A 23401-nucleotide genomic window follows, 5' to 3' on the forward strand; every position below is an offset into this window, starting at 1 on the left:
AGGTGTCGAGGTTCGCGGCGTGGGAGCGGTAAATATAACAGAGTTCGCTTCGAGGGAATCTATCAGCAGGGAGTCTCGCCTCCTGTGGGTCCCAGTAATTAAAATTTCTGTCGCATCATCACGCTCTGTTTGGCGGCGGAGCTTTGTTTTCTCTAATCAAGCGTTAACTGCGTCCTTAGGTCAGAGTCTCGACTTATGAACCCAGGAATGGAATCATCTAGGCGATGATTGTTCTACCTGTATACGATATTAATGACTTCAACCCCACGAAAATTGTCATTACCCAGCTAGTAGATATCTGATGTCCAATACATTTGACATAGAGTGTAGATAATTATCGTATCGACAATGAAAAGAAAAATATTGTTTGTAATCAGGTCCTAATGTTACCCTTATAACGTTAACTCGACGAAGACTTGTTTCTACATCAGGGTATCACCTGGGTGATCCAAAAGGCGTTGCGACGTATCTACAATAATTGTTATCGGATGTAATACTTGATTCTCAATTCATGTAATAGCTTGGAAAGCACCGATATATTGATAAAGGGCTTGCGGTAACAATTTGTGAAACAATCTTAATGAATATGAGCAGAGTCCCTGTAGAGGGTGATACTTATTTGTCACGAAAGTTTCTAATTTTCGTTGAACGGTAGGAAATTTCGGTAGGTCGAGGAGTAAAGGAAGCCTTCAAAGTATAATGGCCGCCAAGGGGTAGGCGAGTGAGTAAGGGTGAGTGCGAGAGGAGAGTCAATGTCTCAGACGGTCCTATAGGGTTGGAGGTCTTAGGAAGGGATCTTACGAAGGGTGGCTGTTTGCGCCTCTCGACAAATAAGGGGAAGTCGTTACCCTAAGGAGTGGGAGGAGTAATTAACTGCTTCTACCCCCGCGAGGAACCCACCCCCCTCTTCCGGTTTCGGCTTCTACTCGAAGGAGCAGGCTTAAGGAGGTTCGCTTAGGCTTTCACGGGGTCGTGTCTTCATTATTCACGCTAATCTCCTTTCGCCTTGTGCAGCTACCGATCTCGCGGGCACGCAGACCTTACCACCCACCCTCGCAAGCCATACCCAAGCCCAGTTTCATCAGGAGGATTAATAATAATAACGAGAAACCAGATACAAGTACATAATCTCTACGAGAAAAAGGACCCAAACGAGCACAAGGTGGAAGTACGTATGTTAAACCTGAAATCCAGGTTACGTCATGGCCTACATTTGCCTCTCTAATTACTCGAAATACCACGAGGACCATGCGGATCCGCGTTATACCTGGTCCTAGCAAAGTCCCTAGAGTATGATGTACGCGTGGTAGAGCTAGCCGGCGAGTCAGAATCAAGTGGCATGGTACAGCAAGAGCCATTGACCGTACAGCTTTGTTTTTACGTCTATCCCATTCATTTTTTTCAGTGGTTCTTTAGAGAATATACTAGGGGGTGAATTCAGTCTGGCAGGGGGTGCCTTTGGCCATCCCTCACACAGCGCCATGCCAAGTTTATGCTGCCAGGATGATTTGTGGGGTAGCGTGCGCATGAAGGCAAGGGTTGTACGAAGAGTATAGGAGCCTCCATTGCGTTGAACGAAATCCATCCTCTCCCTTCCACTTCTGTAACCCTGCCCACCGCCCTGCCAGTTCACCCTTAGTCTACTCTACCGCTCTCTATACACGTACTCTCTTCCCCGGGTGTATACAACTCCCGAAGAGTTCCGGGCGAACACCCATGGCGTCTTAATCACTCATTGTTTCCCTAATACTCGGCAATGCTCATTCACCAGTGTGCTTATGCTACCAAACACACATAAGGATCTCTTACTTCTAACCTAAAAGCCGGCAGGAGTAACCAAGCTTTTCGTTATACTTCTTTCAAGTACTGTACAGTCGAAATTTTTTTACTTGTTCACCTGTAATATACAAATCCATACCCAGAACGTACTCATGGATAAACCGCAACAATACCAATCCTTTACCTGAATACATTCTTGACAGATTCGTCTACAGTAATTGTCACCCACGTGTCCAATATGGCATCCAGTACTCTGACACATGTTCTCCCAGCACAGGGTGGCGACGTAACAAATGATAGGGTTACCTATGGGTATGTATAGGTATTATATATTATACGTATATCCCGCGAGCTAAGAAACTAATTATGAAAAATCATAATAGGTATATGCACAGACCGTACCGGGCTAACGACCGCTTCCTCTGCAGCTGCACCTGTTACTCCTCTTTGCTCGATGCACGCTGTACGCTGCACGCGAACCGCATATGTTGATGCTAGGGTTCCTCCGCATCGGAAGACGAAACGGCCCAGGGCAACCGTTTCCCCGATTGCTACGAATCCGGGAGAATAGCTGAAAAGTAATGGCGGTGTCTAGAGCCACTCGACTGTAGGTATGCCTCGGTATACCTATATAGGAAATCCATGAACTATGTTGTATCTGCATAGATGCACTTGGTTTTATTTGGACAAATTCTTGGTCATATGAATACTGTGTGTGTGTAGTAAGTATATTTTGTGTTGTACCCGGTGGCTGTTTGTTTGACCGAGGACGGCTTGTTACGTTCAACCAACTTCATTAAGGAAGGAATTATCAAGCGGAAGCTCGTTGCGGGTTTTCGATCTACTAACCATAGCTGGACATCCCTTCGGTAACACTCTGATCCCTGGGGCAAGAGCGTCCACAATATTAACTCTACAATTTCATCTCGTTCTCTGGCCGAGCAGCGATAAAAGCTGGAAAATTGGATGCGTCGCAATTTTGGACATGCACGTCGACCTTCTTCTCTTCGTCCCTTGTTCCCAGTCCCAGTCTTCCCTCGGAGACTGGACCGACACGAAAATGGCCATCAGCGTTAAAGAGAATGGCCACTTTGTTCAGGCTTATATAAATCGGATCTGTAAACACGTACTTTGCAAATTCTAATATCTAAATATCAGAATTGCGATTTTGTGAAGAATTATTTTTAAGGGTTTCTATTTTCCTTTATTTTTTTTTTCTTACTATCTTTGTACATTTCTCATTTATCAACTCTAAACCTTATACTGTGCTTTTCTTGTTACCCACGAAATTTCTATCGTCTGCGGTTGGATCTTTGAGTAATCGTTACTGCTGTTAAGGTTTCAGTAAGAAATGGGAAGTGCAAGGGAGTGAGATGGTGTCAAAGAAGAGGATAGAAAGTCGTGGAGGAAAGCCCCTAAAGATACCTGCAGAAGTTTAAACCGTTTTAGACTGCGGTTATATATATATATATACACCTGAAGAAACCAATTCTAAAATTCTGTCGATCATCCAAATGGACCGAACGATTTACTGCAACGACGTTGCTCGGCAATTTTAGTAAAACTTCATCCATCGAGTGTCGCGCACGCGAGGAGTAATTTTCAATAAGTGCACCAGGAGCCTCGGTTTGTCGTTGCAGTCTAGATGGAACCTCGCGCCTTTGCTGCACCCTGTCTCGCCACCCCTGACGATTGATTTAGATCGAAGCCCGAGCCCTGTAATTATCCTACTACGCCGGTCGCACGCCAGCACAACCCCAGGCTTCGTTTTCGGGACACGTTAAAAAGACGGACGTCAAGGTAATCGATGTTAACATAATTTCATGAAAGTAGAAGCGTGTAGTCGATAACGCAGGACGATGTTCATTAGAATATTACCACCATGACAAATTTCGTCTTTAAGATATTATCTGTACACATACCGATAGCCCATAAGTATTATAGTATTATCCATAAAGGATATTTTCATGAATAATTATTCAATTATGCACAGTGAGAACTTTACTGATTATGTCTGTCGGTCATGAAATTCTCTGCTTGTCAAGATGAGAGGCCATAACTCATAGTTTAGCATAAAGAGAAATATTCATATAGCGTAGGTCACCTTCTTAGGCCACAGTACAGAAATGCTCCCGTTAGAACATTTCCTCCTCGGGGTTGTCCCCAGGAAGTGCTGAGGTCATCGCGTGTCGACAGGATGATCGTGTCTCGGTCGCAGAACTGCAGCATTGTCAAGCGTTCATCAAAAAATTAAGATTCCTTTTCCACATACAAAAGGATATAACCAAATGCATCTGTGCGCGTGTATACAGAGATATATACTTCACTCAGGTTACGTTCCTTACAGTAAATTCACGAATGACTTTTAGGATCTAATGAAGATTGGAAAAATCTTAAGTACGCCTGTCTTCGAGATTCAAATGATCCCGCGAGAAAATCTTGACTGGGTAGTTACTTGCTACTTCTGCCGCTAGAGGGCCAGGCTTTGACAAGACAAAAGGACTCCCGAGGTTCCCACCAGATCGTCTTCCGTGCAATAAAAATTAGGGTATGGGGTTGTAACATATGTGTAACGCGAGGGGCGTATCCGTTCCGTGGCTGTGGTCCGTCCGTCCACCCGTCTGTGGCAAAGAAGCAGTGGAGTTCAGGTAATTACTGCATCCCCGGATGCCGATGCCACCCAAAATTTACGAAAATTCTCCGTCTCCGTATAATATATTTGCATCGTATCGGTATATGCCAGTCGTGTATGCGTGCACGCGTTTACACGTGTTCAGACGTCGCGAATGATCGCGGTTTCCGTCACGCGACCTGTGGCCAGTCCAGAGACTTCTTACTCGTCTCGTTCCAATTACCACTGCAGTTCTTGGGAAGTGTTGCATTCGAATCACGGCCGCAGGTAAATATTAGGTGCATATGTTGTGTTTTGAGGCTAGGGATTTTACTATTTTATTCTTGTCAGAATGATAATGAGGACTCATGCTCTTTATTCAGACTATGCATCGATATATAGTATTATTTACATTAAGGAAGTGGTGGCTGAGGTTAGGTTGGAAGATTGAAAGGAGTTAGGAGAATGTCGTAATGAATCTTCGTTAAAGCTTGGAAATGAAAAGTATAACGGTATGTATCAAAGGAGGGTAATGTAGTTTGATAAGATTTTTTTTAATATTTGAGGAAAAACTGTATGAGAATTATACAGGTAAGGAATGATCTTATTAGGTTATGCCTTTCTTTACCGGTAATACATGTAACGTTGTATATGACTTTTATGCTGAGGGAAACAAGGTCAATTGCAGGGTGGAAGTAAATGCTGGCGACGGAAGTCCGTTATTTTGTAGTTTGCCGAACAAACAAGGTTTCGAGTGTGTCCTGTCCGCTATCAACCCCATCGAAAATGAAGGGTTGCTACATAATGCCGGGTTGGCCAAGTCCCGGAATACGCCTCGGGAAGAATCTAATTCAATTAGGATTCTCGGGCAAACCCAAAATCAGACGGCGATTAGGGGCGGATGGGTACGGGGTCCATTGCGGTCCTTGACATGTGGGCTGCCATGAGAATTAGAAAATTCGTCATTAAAAGGAAAACGTGGCAATAAATTGTATCTCTGAAGGAAACAAAAAAAAAAGAAAAATCCTTTAAGTATCCCAACCGTTATACCAACTAAAGAATAAAAAAACGTACAAACGAGTTGCATAAAGGCAGAAGGAAAAAAATAAAATTTCATATTTCGCATACAATTAATTCTCTTTTTTTTTATTGTAACAAGCAGCTGGGTGAAGGTGCTTTCTTCATTTCACATTGTTATACACGTATCCTATATAATGTCGTAATTACTACCTCATCTCTAGTCCATTCCTAAAATTAAAAATATATTTTCTAATATAACTCCCAGTCCCATAAACCTGCTGTGATGATCTTTTAGTTTCATCCTTTACCCTTCTACATGGATCATTATTTCATTATAGTTCCGCACGGGACCGGATGCTCTGACCAAAGACACACATAAGACACTGTGTGAGGGCGCCCTAAGGATTCGGAGGTGTAGCTCAAGATTTACAGTGGCGCTTGTAGGCAATAAGTCATGTCTGGTGAACATGTCGCCTACCACAGGCTTCACACGTGGCTTGAGTAAGATGGGCGAGCATGAAACGCGATACGCAAAGCCACTCCTTCACGATATTATCGCGCCAATGTGCCACTGCAGTAAGTATATATATATTGGGAGATTATATATCTATATATACATATACATTTACAAACTTACAGTTACACTTCATGAATTACGATTAAAGTACTGTCCGAGAATCTTCCTTGTATTATAATTTATTTTGTAATATATATTTTTGTAAGGTTAGGTACTTTATTAATATTAAATATACGACACGAGTATAGCTTATATTTAAAAACTGGACTAACATAAAAAAAATTATTGAGACATTTTAAATTCGTATGTGAAACTGAATGGGGATGGTTGAATAATTTTTTTAAAATTCATTCTCTGATTTGACAGGTTTCATTCTATGTATTGGGATAAATAAAATATCATCCACATGACTGAATCAATTCATGCCAGTCGATTGGTTCGGTTTATTGCCGATTAAAAACCTGTTAAATCAGACCTAGCTTTGCCTGAAGCTTCATAAATTGTATTGGAGTTACCTCGGTTAAATACGGTTTTGATCCATCCGATATTATGTAGTGAGGTCTGAAACAGGTGCAAATTTTTTTATTGGGTTTGAAAAAAAATACTTTTTATGGAATCCGAGGGAAAATTCAAATTTAATGCAAAAAAAACCTAATTACTTTTTTTACAATGTAAATGATATTTTATACTCTGTTTATAGATGTCTGCCACCTAGTAGTCACTCAGCCATCCTACAACGCAGCATCACTTCGTTTCAGGCCGACTGACAATATTGAGTAGAAGATTGCTCTGAAGTTGGGCATAATGATGATTGTACGGAATAATTTTGGGCCAGTGCGGCGTCTTTGAGTGTCACGCAATTCGTGGTTCCGTCGTATCTGCTCCCACCTGGGGCTGAATTCACCTCACACCTAAGTATCATCTTTAAAATGCACGATAGAATTGACCAGAAGCGTAATTCCCCGTGTAATTCCACGGTTGCTTAATTTGCAGACAAGTTCCACCTTGGTACGAAATATATTCATTTTTCATTTCACTCTTTTTTTCGACTCCGAATCATTCCTCTCAATTATCATTATTATTGCAGAAAGACAGAAGGCAGCAGAGATCACACACGTAATGCACCATGTACACCAGACCTGGATATATCCGTGATATCGATATACGATTCTGTGAGAGAATTTTTGAATATTTGTTCATAAAGAAAAAAACAAATTCCACGAAGGACATCTAAGTTCGATAACCAAGATCACTATCGCCCACATGATCCCACTGGGGTAACGATCAGTAGTCGATCTTCGATATATCGGGACGGCCGTTTGTCCTGGCTAAACCTGGCCGTCCTGTTTACCATCTCAATGACTTGAATGACTGAACGACTGACTCTCCGAATTCTAGCTGATAACCTTTATTGTAATTACAATGAAGCATTATGCCAGGGGAACCTCGAGGTCAGGGGTCGTTCCTTGAGTGAGGTCTTAGTTTTCTACCAGTAGATCTTCCGTTTCACCTTATAGCCGTGCAACCATTATCTTGTACCTCTTTTTCGTTCATGGCGACCTCATCCTCTCATCCTTCATTTCGTCCTCGTCTCTGCCATTCACCTCTTTCTCAATGTACTGCCATCCCCCCTCTCCAGCCCTCCACCCTTTTTTACAAGACGGTTAAAACTTTCCCAAGAAACTTCCTCGAGCCCCTTCCAAATTTCTTTTCACGGGATCCTAAGGGATCTTCTTTCTTGGCGCCAGCATCTATTTGGTAAGACGCTAAGTTAATGCCGCGTTTAATTAATTTGTCTTGAACTAAGGTTACCGCCCCCTGTATCCACCTGTCAATGATTTTCAATCGATCGATAAATTCTTCACGCATATAGACACAGATAGAGCGATTGGTATCTGGAGTCTACTCAATTTTTGTATACTATGTGTTTATATATATATATATATATTTTTTATATAGTTAGATATATACATATAATACAGTACATATACGTATCCTGTAGATGCACGTGATTTCTTTTAAGCGCGTGTACGTCCCCAAGAGTTTCTACCCACTCGAGCAAGCTGCGAGCGGAAAGGCGAGATTGCGCCTTCGAAACGGTATAATTATCGAAATATTAATAATTTAATTATTTATGATTAACAGGTGGTGTGTGCCTCGAAGATTTTACGTGGGGGAATGGGGTTGCTCGGGGGCGGTACCAACGACCACACAGGGCGCCGACGAGAATTACGTCCCTGGATACCAAAGGAGTTCGCTGTATAGGGTGTCGGAATGAAAAGGTCATCGATAAAAAGTAAATAATTTTAACGACTAATTGCTTTGCACCGATCTATCGTATGCATATGAAAATTCATTGTAATCGATGGAAACAATGCAAACTGTATTATTTTCTTTATGACAATTCATTTTCATTTTGTATTGTAGGGACACCCGTTACACTGGCTGTTACCGCATTGGGTGTGATTTACGCGTCCCCTGATTTACACTGATTACGGGGCCCCGCCACGTCGCAAAGCAAATACATCCCCCACAGCACCCACTCGCCGAAGCAACATCAATTTCCATTGATTGATTTTACTCGGGTATTAAATTAATCTCCACTAGAGGCCAGGCTGAATCGCCATTTCTGGAATCTTCAAAGAAGTTCCGCTACTGGGTGCTGGTAACGTACTTATATATTTGTATATTAATATCAGGATCAAGGTGATTGAATGTACTTATAACACCAGTTTGCATACTTAATTACAGTAATGAGTTATAGCTTATAAATATTTTATTTTCATAATCGATTATTACACTGGTTAACAATTAAGTGTAACAATGATTCTGGAATTTAATGATTATTTTATATAAAATTGTATATTTATTTTTTTCTAGCCGTTATACCTTGCACACTCCTCGTATCCATCTATCAGACGCCACGTACCGAGGCAACTGGTTGTACGCGTTTACAACGGACGAATTACTTAATATTTATCACCTCACAGACGTGCCGTGGCAAATTGGTTCGCGAGGCGTTTAAGGACCTCCATGCTCAGGTATACTATATATATATATACATAGTGATCCCTTATATCGTCTAGAGTTCCTTCTTCTTCTTACTCTCTACAAGCACCTCTTCTTCGTCGCCGAAGAAGCCCTCCGGCAAACGTGACCGGACGGCCGAATCATAAATTCCATGAAGTAATGCAACGTCCGCTGCGATTATTTACTGATACTTACAAGACGCCAGGACCCAGACATACTACCCCGTATCTTGTGCAGGATTATTTTTATTTATTATTATATATACATTTTTTTAATAAAAGCCAAGATCACTTTTGGGTTAAGTACGCTTTTTTTTTTTCAGATATCGATGGTATAGATGTAGACGTGTATGGATGCTGCGTAGAATTATTGACACCAGTACAGGAGAGGAGTAGAGGAGTATTAAACTGTAGAATGATGGCATCAATCTGGATCACACGAAATTAGAAATTACGATCTGTCCATCTCTGGATATTGGTGATCCAGATAGGCAAACGGGTAGAGCCAGATGTTCGTAAGATCGTAAGAGAAGGTTTGTTGCCCAGTTGTCGAGAGCAGGTTGGGTATAGGTAATTGTAAAGCAGCGTATAGAAAATAAATAAATGAAGACTCCACGGGAAAAGAGTACAAGCCGACAAAAAGGATCATTCTTAAAAGCCGTTTTCGATCGCTCTTATAACGGTGATTTCGACTATCAGCTTGTACCTGATGTGATTCCGTCACGTGTTTCTTTCCGTTGTTACCGTAAAGGACACGTGGACAAGCTGTCAGGCTGATGTGTGAAAACTAGCACGGACAGCTTGGGTACTTTTTGTATCGTTAAGACTACTGAAACAAATTGAGACTGTCACTTATCAGGAAAGTTTGTGAAAAGAAAGAAATAAGGAAAAATATTTATACGGATATTTGCGTACTTGTTACGCTTCCTGCGAGTGCGAGAGAGACGGACTTATTGGTATATACGCGAGTGAGACAAAGACAGACGTACAGGCTAGCTCAAATTGCAGGGATAAAACTTTGATAAAATTTTTCAAAAATTTTTTTACCCTATTTCCAATTGGACTTATTTCTTTAAAAACTTTTGCGCTACTTCGTAAAAATCTTTTTCGAACCAAGATATGAATTTCTATTTTTAATTCCACCGGTTCAATACTTGAAAAACTTTCAGCAGATCCCTCATTGAGATTTCAACAATTAATCGGCTACGGTATCGCAAGCGTAATACGTTTCTATGTACATAGGTACATACCCGGCATTTATCGAAAATCTGCAGCGTAACGTAGACCGGATGAGAGGGCAATATTGCTGCTGCATTGGCAATCGGGAAGGACTAATAAGATTCAGCTATAGGACTGACTTGGTCTGATGGCGGATATGTATGAAAGAATTTTTCGATGCGACAGGTCCGACTGGTTTATTGAATTCCATAATTCTATGGAATTTCGGTGTATCTGTATAATAGCGCGTGCTGACAGAGCGACTGGTATAAAGTAATGTTCAATAGTTTATCTTAATAACGATAAAAAAAAAAACGATGACGTAATATTGCGATGAGAATTAAAAAACATTCGCCCAGTCAATTCGACTATGTAAGTGCGCCTTAAGGAAGCTAAGCGATAATTTCTTTAGAGAAGCGAAAAGCGTGGCGCAATGAGAAACGAAGTGTAAGGGAGGAGTAGAAAGGAGTGAAGAAGGCAATGGCGATAGAGGGATGAAAAGGAAGAGGGGGCGAGGAGGGGAGTCGAGAGAAAAAGAAAAATTGAAGGAAACACCAAGGAAGGCGAAAGAGAAGCTCGTGGCAACTTCCTCGCGAAGTAATGCAATAATTACTCAGGCGGAAGTAATAAAATTAATCTCTTCACCTTCGCCCCCCTTCCCCCCTTATCTCTCTCTCCTATAAAGCAACCCCCCTCTGGCTATGCGCGTACTTCCTAGCTGCGCCGCAGGTTGGCGCTGCCCTCTTATAAATCAAACACAGTTTAGCTTTTAATAATTCGGCGAGGGCGGGCTGCCAAGTAATTTACGTCCCTAACTTCATCCTTTATACCAGCCAGTCCAAGAAGTAATACTGATAATAATTCATAACAGTAAACCCGCCAACTTTATGTAAGATAAAAACCTATGGTATTTATCGATATTATATTTTTAACTGACGCTTCGCTTCATTCGTATCCACGCATAAAGCACAGTAAGTACAGCCATAAGATATTTTTTGGGGTTAGTCAAATAAGGTTAATAGAATTAAAAATTTTTTCTCTGTCTTCGCACGTGCCAAGACAACATTTGCACGAAGTATTCAGACACAATATAGCGGATTTGAAAAGACCTGTAGTTGCAGTTTGACGGCATTTTTTGTAAATAAAAGAAAAAGAGGCACGAACCTGGAAGAGGGTTAAAAAGGGTAAGGATCGGGATGCTCCTGCTAGTGGGGGGAATGGTGGATGGATGAGCACGGGGTATGAAGATAGTAGGTTGGGGTTAAAAATAAAGGGCGAGAGGGAATGAGGAGAGGAGGACTCTCTTGCGATTAATGAGCGGTGTTTGTTGTTAATTGCTGCCGCCATTAGGTTGGCATCTCCTCGGTTCTCGTAGCTACCACCTACCATCCCTGCTCGGCCCAACCCCTAAGTCCTCGAAAGCAGAGCGCGCATGTTAATGATCGCCTGCCATGGCCTTTATCTTTTCCACCTCATTTGCGCGCCACGAGTGGGGGCCTGGGGGATGCAAGTTGGTCGTACGCTACTGCTCTCCAGTACTCTTACCTACTCTCCTGCGTCTCTTACTCGCGCTTATTCTCTTCCTCGATAACTTTCTCGTTATCTCTGTCTTCTTGCCGCTCCTCTTTTTCTCAAAAACTCACTCCGGCCTTGGCTGGATTATACCGTACCTTCTTTCCTGCCATCTTTTATTTTTATATCTTTCTTTATGTCGAGTAGCCGACAGTGGCGCCTTCTGACGGCCACTCGCTCGACTATTACTGTGAAGGAATTATTCTTCCACGTTCACAGTATTTATAATCTTATACAGGTACTATATTTGTTTTTCTATATGATATACCGGTTCCTTGTCCTACGACAAATTTTATTGTTTAATAACTTTTTTTTTTACCATCCATATCGTATACTTCATATCTGTAGTATTGTGTTTGGGACATACATACATAGCTCAGGGGGATTGTTGGAAAGTATTATGGCGGATATTAAAATCCGACGCTTCTGCCATCTATCGTTTAATACGTCATTGTTTTGAATTTATTTATCTGTAGTGTACAACAGTTCCATTAGGTCACATCTTTTGGATCTGTTTATTCGCAAATTTCATGATACTGTCTGTATAATACATGCGGCTTACGAAATTACGGCAAGAAAGTTTCGAGATGCGAGCGTCTTCGCGATAAATTGTTAGTCTCTCTACAGTACTTTGTACACGAATCTTTCGTACTCAACTATGAAAGAGACGAAAGAGGTAAGTCAAGAGTGAGGTTACATAGTAGAAAACGAAAAGAACAGACATTATAAACAGTTTCCGGCCTGATTTCACAATCTTTTGTTTTCAACAGCCTCGCAAACCGGTGGAAAAATGTCCAAGACGTCGATGCATTTCAAAGGGATGCAACCATCCACCAACCCAAGGGGCAGTAAGGGATGAATAAACGAAGAAGTCGAATGCACGTGTAACGAGGAGATCCGTCATCTTAAAGAAGGTATTTAGATATGCTTTAAAGATTTATACAATTCCAGCAAGTAATATATATATATATATATATATATACACACAAAACACGCACGTCCATATACCTATATATAGCAAAGTAATAGTGGGTTCTTTGAATAGACGTCGCCATACTCGATTTCAAAACCGAGGAAGTAGAGTATGTGTTTGTGTTGTATTTTATTTTATTTTTTCTTGTTTCTTTCGTTGGCAATGGTCTGCCTCGGCACGAGGGACTCAAAGGATACACAGTATACATATATATACCCAAGTATACGCGTATGGCGGTAAACGCCGACGTCGACGACGCCGTACGGGGAGTGTGCAGAAAAATAGACGCGTCGCAATGGAGACGCCATGAAAGAGTGAGGTTAAGTTGGAGAGTGCAGAGAATCGAGGGAGAGTCTCTGCAGTCACAGTCCGCAACGTCACCGTGGACAAGTGGCACGTACTCCTCGACGGCGTCGTCGACGTTGTCGTCGCTGTCGCATTTGCAGACAAATTATGCGGAAACGCACAAAGAAGAACGAGCAACTCCCGTTCCTTCTTTCTATTCACTCGCTACGACGATTCGTATGCAAACATGAAAGACACCGCAGTCGCGGTCCGACCTTTAATGAGTCAACCGGAAAAGGAATATGATATATATATATATATATATATTTCACATATGGATTATATATTGTATACGTGGTCACGTGTATTATATACATATACGGAAGTATCAAGCTGAATTTAAGGACCGGCGAGTGTGACGAATAAGAATCGCAAGTCGTATAACCACCCCCGGGGGGGTGGATGAAAAAGTTCGACCGGGTAATCGCGCATCGTCTACACGTCATTTCCTAGTGCACTTTTTTAACGTCCCTACTTCATTTTTTTTTCTTTTCATCTTTTTACCTTCTCTACACGCTCCTACTACTACCCACCCTCTAGTCTCTTATGCTATTCGAAATTTTTTTTTTTCCTTTTTAAATGTTTCTCACCCTCCCGCGCATCCACTTCTGGTACACGATCCCGAGCCAATGGGACCATGGATTTCCAGCAGCTGGTTGGGGATGCTGGGGGTAACATTGTAATTTCAGATAAGCGTCTCCCAGGAGACACGCATTGTGCGCAACCCCTTGCTGTGGATATATATATATATATATATATGTCCTTACTCTCTCTCTCTCTCTCTCTCCACCTACGATTCACGCACGCACGATCCCCTGTTTTCATCCCCCAGCATCCTGGTCCTATGTTCATTACGTGCGAATCGCAATATCTCGCGAGTACCGTACGCACCCTTACTGAATTTCGGAAATTGGTACGGGTTTTATTTATTTTCCTATTTTCATCCCCAAAACCCCTTTTTCGTCCCACACCGCACAGCCTCGAGACTACTAGTGATAACTACAATCGAATTTTACAGGTGATTACGGATTTTTATTTAAAAAAATTGTTATCGTTCATAATTCCAAAGGGGGTGGGTTTGTAATAATACTTTTTCGTGACGCAACACAAGTATCACTGATAATTACATTGTTTATCGGATTTGTAATTGATTGGCCGACGGATAACGGAAAATGGGTTGACAATGGGATGATACGTGAATGGTTTAGGGGTTGATAGGCGGGTGGTAGACGGTTCACTAGGATGACAGAGAGTATAATTAATTCAATCAATATTGTCAGCTTAGTGTCGGCCACCCTCTCAGAATTGCTCGAGGGGGTTAGGGGTTGATAGGTTTAAACGTCGCCACCTAAGCATTTCTCATTATCGTCACCGAAGGGCCCAGTGAGTCCCACGAAGAGACCAGAGTCGTAGTCCCGCGTACCCCAGGGTGAAAAGATCCACGACACGTGCTGAGTGCAGCCACCCTCCTTAAATACGACTCTGATAATTAATGTTTGCCATTCCATTAAAATCTCACGAGATGTCAATAATCTACGAGTAAAATGAAATAGCGAAATTTTTTTTTTTTTTTTCAAATTATTAAACCAAAATTTTTTTTTAATCATCACAATCATTATCCACGTGTCTAACGACACGTGTTGTACAATTTATTTAAAGCCATTCTTTGTCCTTCCACATATTCCAGACCTGCAGCCCCGGCCGCATGGAACATTCCAGAACGTTCTCGAATTCTCCTCGCATTCCTTCACTCTATGCAAAAGTCCAAAGCTTTCCCTCTCGAGCAGCGTCCTTCTGGCTACTTAAGTGCGAGTTCCTTGGTGTCCGGTACCAATTGACGTACCACTTATCGTCAGAGTTAACACCGGACAACGGCGGAACGATGTTTGGCTTTGTCAGTTTTGGTGGGCGAGTCGCGTGGGCGAGAGAGACTCACAAACATCTTGTGCACACAGTCTGGTTAACGGCCACCCTATTTCATACGTCTCAATGGCCATTTACCGTTGTCCTTACCAGCCGATTACAGGCTGACCACGTGATTAGATACTTACCTATTGCGCATGCGCAGCACGGTACTTCGAACAAGCGAAAAATATCCTACAATTTCAATTTCAAGTCAATCAACGAAGCTGTACGAATTGCCATTAGAGACTTACTGGTAGAAAAATTTGAACGATTCGATCAATCCGTCGTATCCCGTAACGAATATTTATACGAGTAACTATATATATGCCGTAGGTGTAGTTAGGTGGAAACGACGTTAAACCTTGGAGAAATCCTGAGTGGTTATCGTCGTATATAAAAAAAAAAAAAAAAAAAAAATGGAAACGACGTTAAACCTTGGAGAAATCCTGAGTGGTTATCGTCGTAAAAAAAAAAAAAAAAAAAAAAATATCTAGGCTCTCCCAAATCTTTGGTGTCCGTAGATACGTAGTATAATATTATAATAAAGGTACAACACGCGTGAGTATGTAATATATTATAACCCGTGTGTGGAAGGTGGTACGCACGAGTACTAGCGAGGTAGCCCGTAGGCGATCTTAGCAAGGTGTGAGGCCACGAGGCCACCTATGAGTCCTTCTTCCTTTTTTATTACCTTTTTCTCCCCATCCCGTACCATATAGGTATAGATATAGTGACACACCTGGAAAAATTGAATGGGACCACAGGCCAGATCTGGAAGCAGTTTTACATATATAGCATATGTGTACACATGTGTAACGTCGGTTCCAGTTGTACTTGGGACAGGTGAATATACGTGCGTCATGTTATCGAAGGGATGTCGTCTGTTAAGGGAGGAGCGTTGAGGCCGCTTGTCCACGTGGCAACGAACGTGGGGGTGTTTTAGAATTTAGGGGTTGCAAACGATCGGGCAACCATCGCGCAGCACCCTTCTTGCAATACGACCGCCCTCCTGCGGCTCCCGTCGCTTTACCCTCGAGAGGAATTTGGCCTCAAATTAAAAGATCTCAGCCCAGCCCTCAAACCACCCCAATGAGATCTCGTTCTGTCACCCTCTTGGTATATAGGTGGATATATATATATATATATGTATACTGATTCGGGTAGAGGGTTGGTACACGTGCTTCGATGACAGTTAACCGCAAACTATGCTATAGTACGTGTAGCTGTATACTTTTTCGTAATATATGTATGTGTGTATGGTGGTTAGGTTAGGAACGCCTGTAATACTTGGGAGAAAGGAGGTCACGGTTAATGCCGCCAATATCCCAAAATTAAAACACGCCGGGATCGTGGCTGCTCGCAAATCATCTTTTGGAAGTGCTTCCTCTGGTTAAGGGCACAAAGGATGGAGACTGGAGAAAATGGCAAATTGGCGAATAAAAGGAGTAGGTGGATATTGCGTTACTTGGGATATTGGACGATAGGCCAATGTAAGAAGGCATTGTTTTTTTTTCTTTTTTTTTTTCGTTCACCCTGTATATTGTGGTTTTGGATATATTGGGTTGTGGTTGGTTTTTTGGTACGCTGTGATAAATAGGTCGGAGTCATTTGGTAATGGTATTTTTTAATTTGTATAAAAATAAGGGGGGACTGCTGTGAGATTTATTGGATGACTCGATTTGATATTGGAATTTTAAAAAAATATTTCATGGGAATTAATTTGTACGCATGCGTGGAACGTAATGCTGTGGCATTCTTGAAATGTTCGCCATTCGTGATAGATAGACGGTATATACCAGTCGTTGGTGAAATAATGAAATCGTGGGGTGACTTGTGGGGAACCCTATAGTGGCGTAACTAAGAATTTCAATCTGCGGTCAGAGGGCGGATTTGCAATGGGGGATGTCGAGAGATACTACGGATTCACTTTAATGGAGGGTGCTTAGGGTGAAACGATCTCACCAGGACCCTCTTTTTGGTCGAGTTAAAAAACTTCGTCTGGATCTTGGTTGGGATTTGGTTTTTATTATTATCAGGAATTTTATTGGAATTTTTTAATTAGAAAAATAACATTTTTTTGGAATCCTGTATCATATTAAGAGGCACAGATAAAATTGATATTGAAAAAAAGTCACTGTAGATTTAAAACTGTTAACTTTTTGAAATCTTGCAATGTATTTTTCGTGAATTGAAAATGAAAAAGAGTAGCGTGATAAAGTGAATTAAAAAAAAATTGACTGACAAGCTATAAAGGATCTATCTCGTTAGAGCGACTATCGGTCTTTATGTATTTCGGGGAAATCGTGAACGTGAGAGGCCAGTTCTGACCTTCGTGATTCCAAAAGATCGTGTCCACATATGTGGTAACTATAGTGAGCAGGAGTATTAGCGTTACCGAGCATAGATATATGCTACACGTACTTCAGATACTTGAAAATATACCTGAATTTTTCTGTATGGATCGTAAGAGGTATTTTGGGGTTAGAAAATTTTGTTTCATTATCCCCATTTTTTAATTCAATTTTATAAATTGTTTTTGGGCAGGGGTGCCTGGGTAGATACCTGTAAGAGAATTTGAAAAAGAGTAACACTGCCGTGGCGACTGTTCGGTACGATATGTACTATCAGGACTGACCAAACGTGCAGTGGTGCATCGGTAGACCGCATTTGCATTTCGGTTCGTTGATTTCGCCGTTCTGTGAGCTTCGTGTAAATTCGACAAGACTCGTGGGGCAGGAGAATATTGGATCCATTGCAGCGTAATGGCCGATAGAATTCGCTTGAATTTCGAAAATCGAGTAAACACGGAAAAATAAAATTTCGAAAAGTTGATCGGACTGTGTAAAATTTTTGATAATTAAAAAAATTTCGTCACCGTGTATATAGTCGTTAATTACATACATACGTAGGAGATAAAAAAATTCCCGATAAAAAACAACCCCTATTCGTGTCTCGTGCCGAGTCGTACAGATAGAAGATTACAAAATTGGCCATCAACCCTTGACGTGAGGGATACCAACCTAATTTTTTTTTTTAATTTCTCTGTGATCACGAGGCAAATTCCTACCGGGAATTATCTGCTGGTAAATTTTGAAAATCGCTAGCGCCTCGACTGGAAAATTCGAAAACAATACGCCGGATGAAGACGACTGTTAAGGGTTGGGGTTCATAGGGACGAAAACAATGGTCGGTACCGATCGTGAGGTACAAAGTGTCCTCATCGCCATTATCCTTTGGCTCCTGGAAAACGTCGGGGCAGAAGGGGTTGAGAAAGTGACAATCGGGGGATGAACGGGGTGGTAGTAGCTACGTATAACAAGTGCAAAGTGGTCTTCGATGAAAAAGAGATGGAGCCACTATCGCGTCCAACTTGGCAGCCATTTTCACCCTGGATTTTACACGGGAGAAAGGTCCTCCTCCTTCGGCAGTGCTGCCACAGCTAAAAGGGAATAAGGAGGGTTGGAAAGGACGAGGGGATTTGGCACCCCTGGCGCAGAGCGGCCGATCTACCTTAATTAATGAGTTTATCGGAAACTCCAAGCGCTGATGTTGGTCTTAGCAGTTGGACGCCCGCGGGTAAAGAGAGAGAGAGAGAGAGAGGAGACCGGGTAGGATTTCTAAGAAGGACGAAGAAGAGGGGCGAAGAAGCGAAGAGGAAGGTATAAGAGTGGCGAGGGGGTTTAGGTCCCGACTCCGTCACTCCGCCATTTTAATTTCTCCAAGAAACTTTCTAATTACGAACTTTTCTGATTAATCACAGTAATTAATTAGTAGCCCGCAGGGGAAAATACGGGACTCGGCGCGAGAGCACGCTCTCGCGATGTTCAAAAGAGAGTTGGCCGAGACCACCCTGGCTACGTTTCCCTATACGTACCACCCCCTCAGGGTTCACCCTCTTTTTACTTTCCTCAGTCAAGTCCTCTGCGTCATCACCCTTGTCGTCCACAAGGCAAAGACCAGGATGCCTCTTCCTCATCTCTCGGAGCCATCATCGACGGCCACGCCGGATCTAAAAATTTTCTGAACCCACAACGAACCCACCCAGGACTCACACCAGGTCGACGAAGTATCCTCCGGGTTATTGGCAATTAATATTCCGGAAATTTTACGAAAACTCAGCAGCCGACTTTGCTCGGTAAGTTTTACCCAACTTTTATCGTGAATTAACGTAGACTTCTTATAGGTTAGGTGTGCACTAACCTTTAAATTTTACAGCTTCCCAGTCCCCTATGGGATCCACTTGCCGACGTTGCATCCCGTTCCAGTCCTGTTACATTCAAAAGGACCTCTTTTCTGTCTCTGGAAGAGGGTGAAGGCGTCAGCCACCTTATTATCCATCCTGTCCAGGACGACGACGTCTGACGTCGCTAAATTTATGGCTTTTCTCTTCCGGCGCAAGAACCTGCCAAAATATGTTTACCGGGACAGCCGTTCAATCTCTGGATACTTTGATGATCCCGGAGGAGGCGCGACTCCCGGGGAAACTTGGACAGGCTCTTAACGACACGTGGCTTTCGAATATTACTACGGTCTGTTTCATCCAAATATTTTTAAGGTAAAAAACTTTTTTTTTCACCCCCCCTGTAATCATATCTTTCCTTCAGCTTTCTTACCTGCACGTCTTTCGCACCTTACAGGCTCCTCCAGGTAGCCGATGATTCTACGCTATTGGAAAGATCTCCGATTTAAAGTGGGGATAGGCTCAGTCTTCATTACACCTGTGGCCCTTACCTGGGCTCCGTGACTGGTTTTAATTCGGAAATTGCTGGTTCCTTAACAGCTGTAATGGCATCTCTCGCTTATGATATTATCTACAATAGGAACCTCTAAAGTTTTCACGCCTTTTGTCTAGCTGAGCACGAGCCTCGCACTCTTACCCGACGCGAACACGAATTCGTGTGTGGGTGTATTTGTATGCATCTCCCTAGCGTCTCTGAATGCAATTTTTGTATGTTGCACTTGTGTATTTAAAAATGACAAAAAAAATACTTTTCCCTTAGCAGTGTATATATATATTTATTTTTCGTTTTTCAGGCATTCTGGACCATTTGTGTTTGGTGTATCCCCTTCGAGTTAAACAGCCAATTAGAAAACATCTTAAAAAAAAAAGGTACATCGATTATGCACATACTATGCATCAGCTATCAGCTTATGCATAAATATATATATATATATCTACGTGAATACTCGCATGCGTATCCAGACGGCCCGTATTCTAGGCACAAAATAATGACTGCCTGGCTACGTTCCGTACCCTGCCACTAAAGAACCCTTAATGAGAAAGTTATCGCGCGTTAATTCTCGGCAAATTATTACGTGGTAAATACGGCCAACGTCGAGGCACAAAAGTTTTATCAGAGACCCATAGTTATCTTAGCGAACGAATAAGGTGTCATTAATGAAAAAATATATATATATAATTTATCAATTAATATTTAGGAATTAATAAAAAAAAAACATTCTTTTTGCAATATTATATTGGGATATTTATAAAAATCGTAAGAGGGCAAAATTTAGTTGAAAATATTACGTAACAATTAATTGAATCTCGATCTACGATTTTATCATAAGATCAATTCAATTTATCTGGCTCTACGTAATATCCGGGAAATTGAGGGTAATCGTCGGAATCACGTGTTTACTATGGGATAGTGACTCGGCTTTGGTACATGGAGCGAGATAACGGTAGTTGGATTAGATCGAACAAGATAAGAAAAAGAAGTTAATTGATTCAGACTAAAACTTTGTCCACGTATCATGGATCCGCGTATAGGCCTCTGGATACGTTATTTCTTGGTATGGCATAATATCGTAACCAGTGTAAAAATATGAGAGGTTTGGTACTTGCTACGTGATATTTACCACTATCACTAAATATAGGAATAGCGTTTCCGTTATGCAATAAAAATTTTTAATATCACGCTATTTAGCTGCGCGACAGCCGACCGATCTTGCAGGACATTCTAGGTTAGTTTCTGCTTTGCAATATTTTATCTCATATACCGATTGGCTCTGTTGACCAGCCTGTTTGCTCGCTTTACTTACCAGCTATGTAGCGCCTTCTTCTATAGTTACTTTTTATAGGGATTTTTTTTTACCTAACCTCAACAACAAGGAGATCGATTGCCTTTCGCCTTGTCCTATGTACGTTGCAGCTACTTACGTATTTTACCTTCCTTGCCTGGGGGGCTTCTACCGTACGCTTTTACAGTCGGATAATTTTTTTTGTCACACCCGGTACAACGAACCGTATCGGTTCGTACGTACGTGAAATATAAAAAGATAAATTTTCTATAAAATGTAGAATTTTATTTAAAATATTCATTTACAATATTTCATAATACAGATTGTTTATTCATAAGTGATACATAGTTAATTATTTTTAGATTTTACGACAAGCCTCGAAGTTATTAGTTTCTGCTGAATCGTGTCAAAGGTCAATCACTGTGTAAGATACATGGAACAGATCGGGATAAGCCGTCTAGTCTAACGTCAGACGTGTTAAGTTTCCCGATAACCCAAGCTCGAGTTTACGTACCGCGTGGGCGAGTTATTAAGAACGCCACTCCCAGTATTCGTGGGCCTTATATACGCCTACGATGGGGACCTATCAAAATAATTCAATCGACCGAACCGATCGATCCTGACCAGTTCAGAACTGCACTGTATATACATATATATATATATACAGTATAGAGTAAGTTAGCTCCCGCAGAGGTTGTATCTGAGTATTTGTTGGTCAGAAATGCCCCCTGCAAGGTAGAAAAGCGTTGATTGGCTAAGGGATCTAGACTGAGTTATGTTTACCATTTGGTCCAGGATGGAAACTCACCAGGTGCCAGGGTGGTAGATTCTCATATGGATTATGGAACCAGCTTCCGGAATTGATTTTTAGAGAGTTTCGCATTATATATGTATATATATTTTTTTTTATAAAAACCCGTTCCACTCCGCGAATCAGGTTACGTTAGGACGTATTCACAAGCATAGGGACTGATCAGGCTCGTTAGCTGGCAGGATTGGCGAACCGTAGCCAGTTGGGTATGTAGTCAGTTTCGAGGGTGGATGGTATCTACCGAACCAGATCGGTCCTGAGTCACGTGCGACGACCCGAGAAAGAGTCAGCCGGGTTAACCTTAAAAGTTAAAACCACGTGAAGCGTCAGCCTTCACGCTTCTTGCATCAGTTACTTATACTTGTAACGTTCCACGACGTTCTTTCTGTTAAGCATAACGATAACAGAGAACTAATCGAGCGTCTAAGATCAGTTTGCTAGAAAAAAATGAGAATAGGATTTTTGTTCCATAGAAGATTGTGGCATCGGACGCCATTTTCAATTAATTATAAATTAAATGACAGTCAGGTTGACTAGAGGTTGTAGTGGGTGTAGGGATTTTTCATTAACTGGGTACATGTGTCATCTTGTAAAAAGAGGTAGCTGAGTCCGGCATCATAGTATATCTGTGAATCCCTTTTTGGATATCCTGAAACTATCCTGAGGTTTACTGCGATCTGGTGTATAAATAAATTTTAACTGATATTACATTTTGCTATTATAATTTTAATTTTAATAAATTATTTCGGTAATCTTACTATATAAATATTTCAATGACCTAAGTTATTGCTATGCGAACTGTTTGCGCTTATGTGTAGTAATCACGGCGAGCTGTGGCCTAGCTGTCATTTTTTGGAAATTATACAAATAAACGAGGTACAGCCACTAGCGGTTCTGCGCATTTGGACGGTGACGTTACTGGACCCACTATACTCTGATTAACTGACCAGTCGCTCCCACGATTTTCTTAAGTTTTAACCGTTACGTAAGTTGTTTCAGAGATGGATTTGGCGCCAAACGTTCCCCGTGACAGGCAACTTGCATCATGTGCAATAAAAGGATTTAAAATTATTTTATAAGATTTTATTACATACAAATTCTGTGGCAGATTAAATAGGTATATGCTTTACGTATTAATTGTTGATATTAAATAAGGTATTTATTTCAGCTCGGGCTTAGATTATTTAGCGGTTGTAGTCTCGCATTGATACATTAATAAATAATAATAAAATAAAATTAGTCGAAATGTAAATTATAATGGAAATTATAATGAACGCGAACGCGTAGCATGGCGGGCAGAGGTTCTCTGTTACTCACTCCTGATTCCCATAGCAACCCTTAGAACGAGATTGGGAACTATAGAACTTTTTAAGAAGTATTGAAAAAGTCTATAGTTGAAACATTTTAAAGAAATTTTTAAGAAAGTGCAGTGTCAACCTGACACCCCTGTAGCACCTAAAATTTTACTAAATATTATCGGAAATTCATTTACTTAAGATTTTGCCCCCCTAGTCCTGTACGCGACAGCCGCAGGACTCGGGGGTTTTCCTCAAAAAAAAAAAAAAAAAACACGGCCCCCTATGGGGCCTCGGGGGGG

General features: G+C 41.5%; 2 long non-coding RNA genes across 6 annotated transcripts; both read left to right on the forward strand.

Moving 5' to 3' along the window:
* Positions 1–4284: 4284 nt before the first annotated feature.
* On the forward strand, positions 4285–9592 carry LOC107269367. Of its 5 annotated transcripts, none has more exons than XR_003060162.1 (8): positions 4285–4427; positions 5749–5986; positions 6628–6935; positions 7015–7204; positions 8073–8223; positions 8355–8592; positions 8808–8968; positions 9280–9592. It is a non-coding gene; the product is annotated as an uncharacterized LOC107269367 (long non-coding RNA). The 5 variants fall into 5 exon arrangements; XR_001538050.2 differs by having other exon boundaries at positions 7015–7099; positions 9043–9592; XR_001538049.2 differs by having other exon boundaries at positions 7015–7099.
* Positions 9593–12254: 2662 nt separating this feature from the next.
* LOC107269368 lies at positions 12255–23346 on the forward strand. Its single transcript, XR_001538052.2, has 6 exons — positions 12255–12422; positions 12517–12660; positions 18882–19104; positions 19185–19524; positions 20004–20079; positions 22795–23346. It is a non-coding gene; the product is annotated as an uncharacterized LOC107269368 (long non-coding RNA).
* The last annotated feature ends 55 nt before the right edge of the window (positions 23347–23401 follow it).

Source organism: Cephus cinctus, unplaced genomic scaffold (genome assembly GCF_000341935.2).
Source record: "Cephus cinctus unplaced genomic scaffold, Ccin1 Ccin1_scaffold0638, whole genome shotgun sequence".
NCBI lineage: Eukaryota > Metazoa > Arthropoda > Insecta > Hymenoptera > Cephidae > Cephus > Cephus cinctus.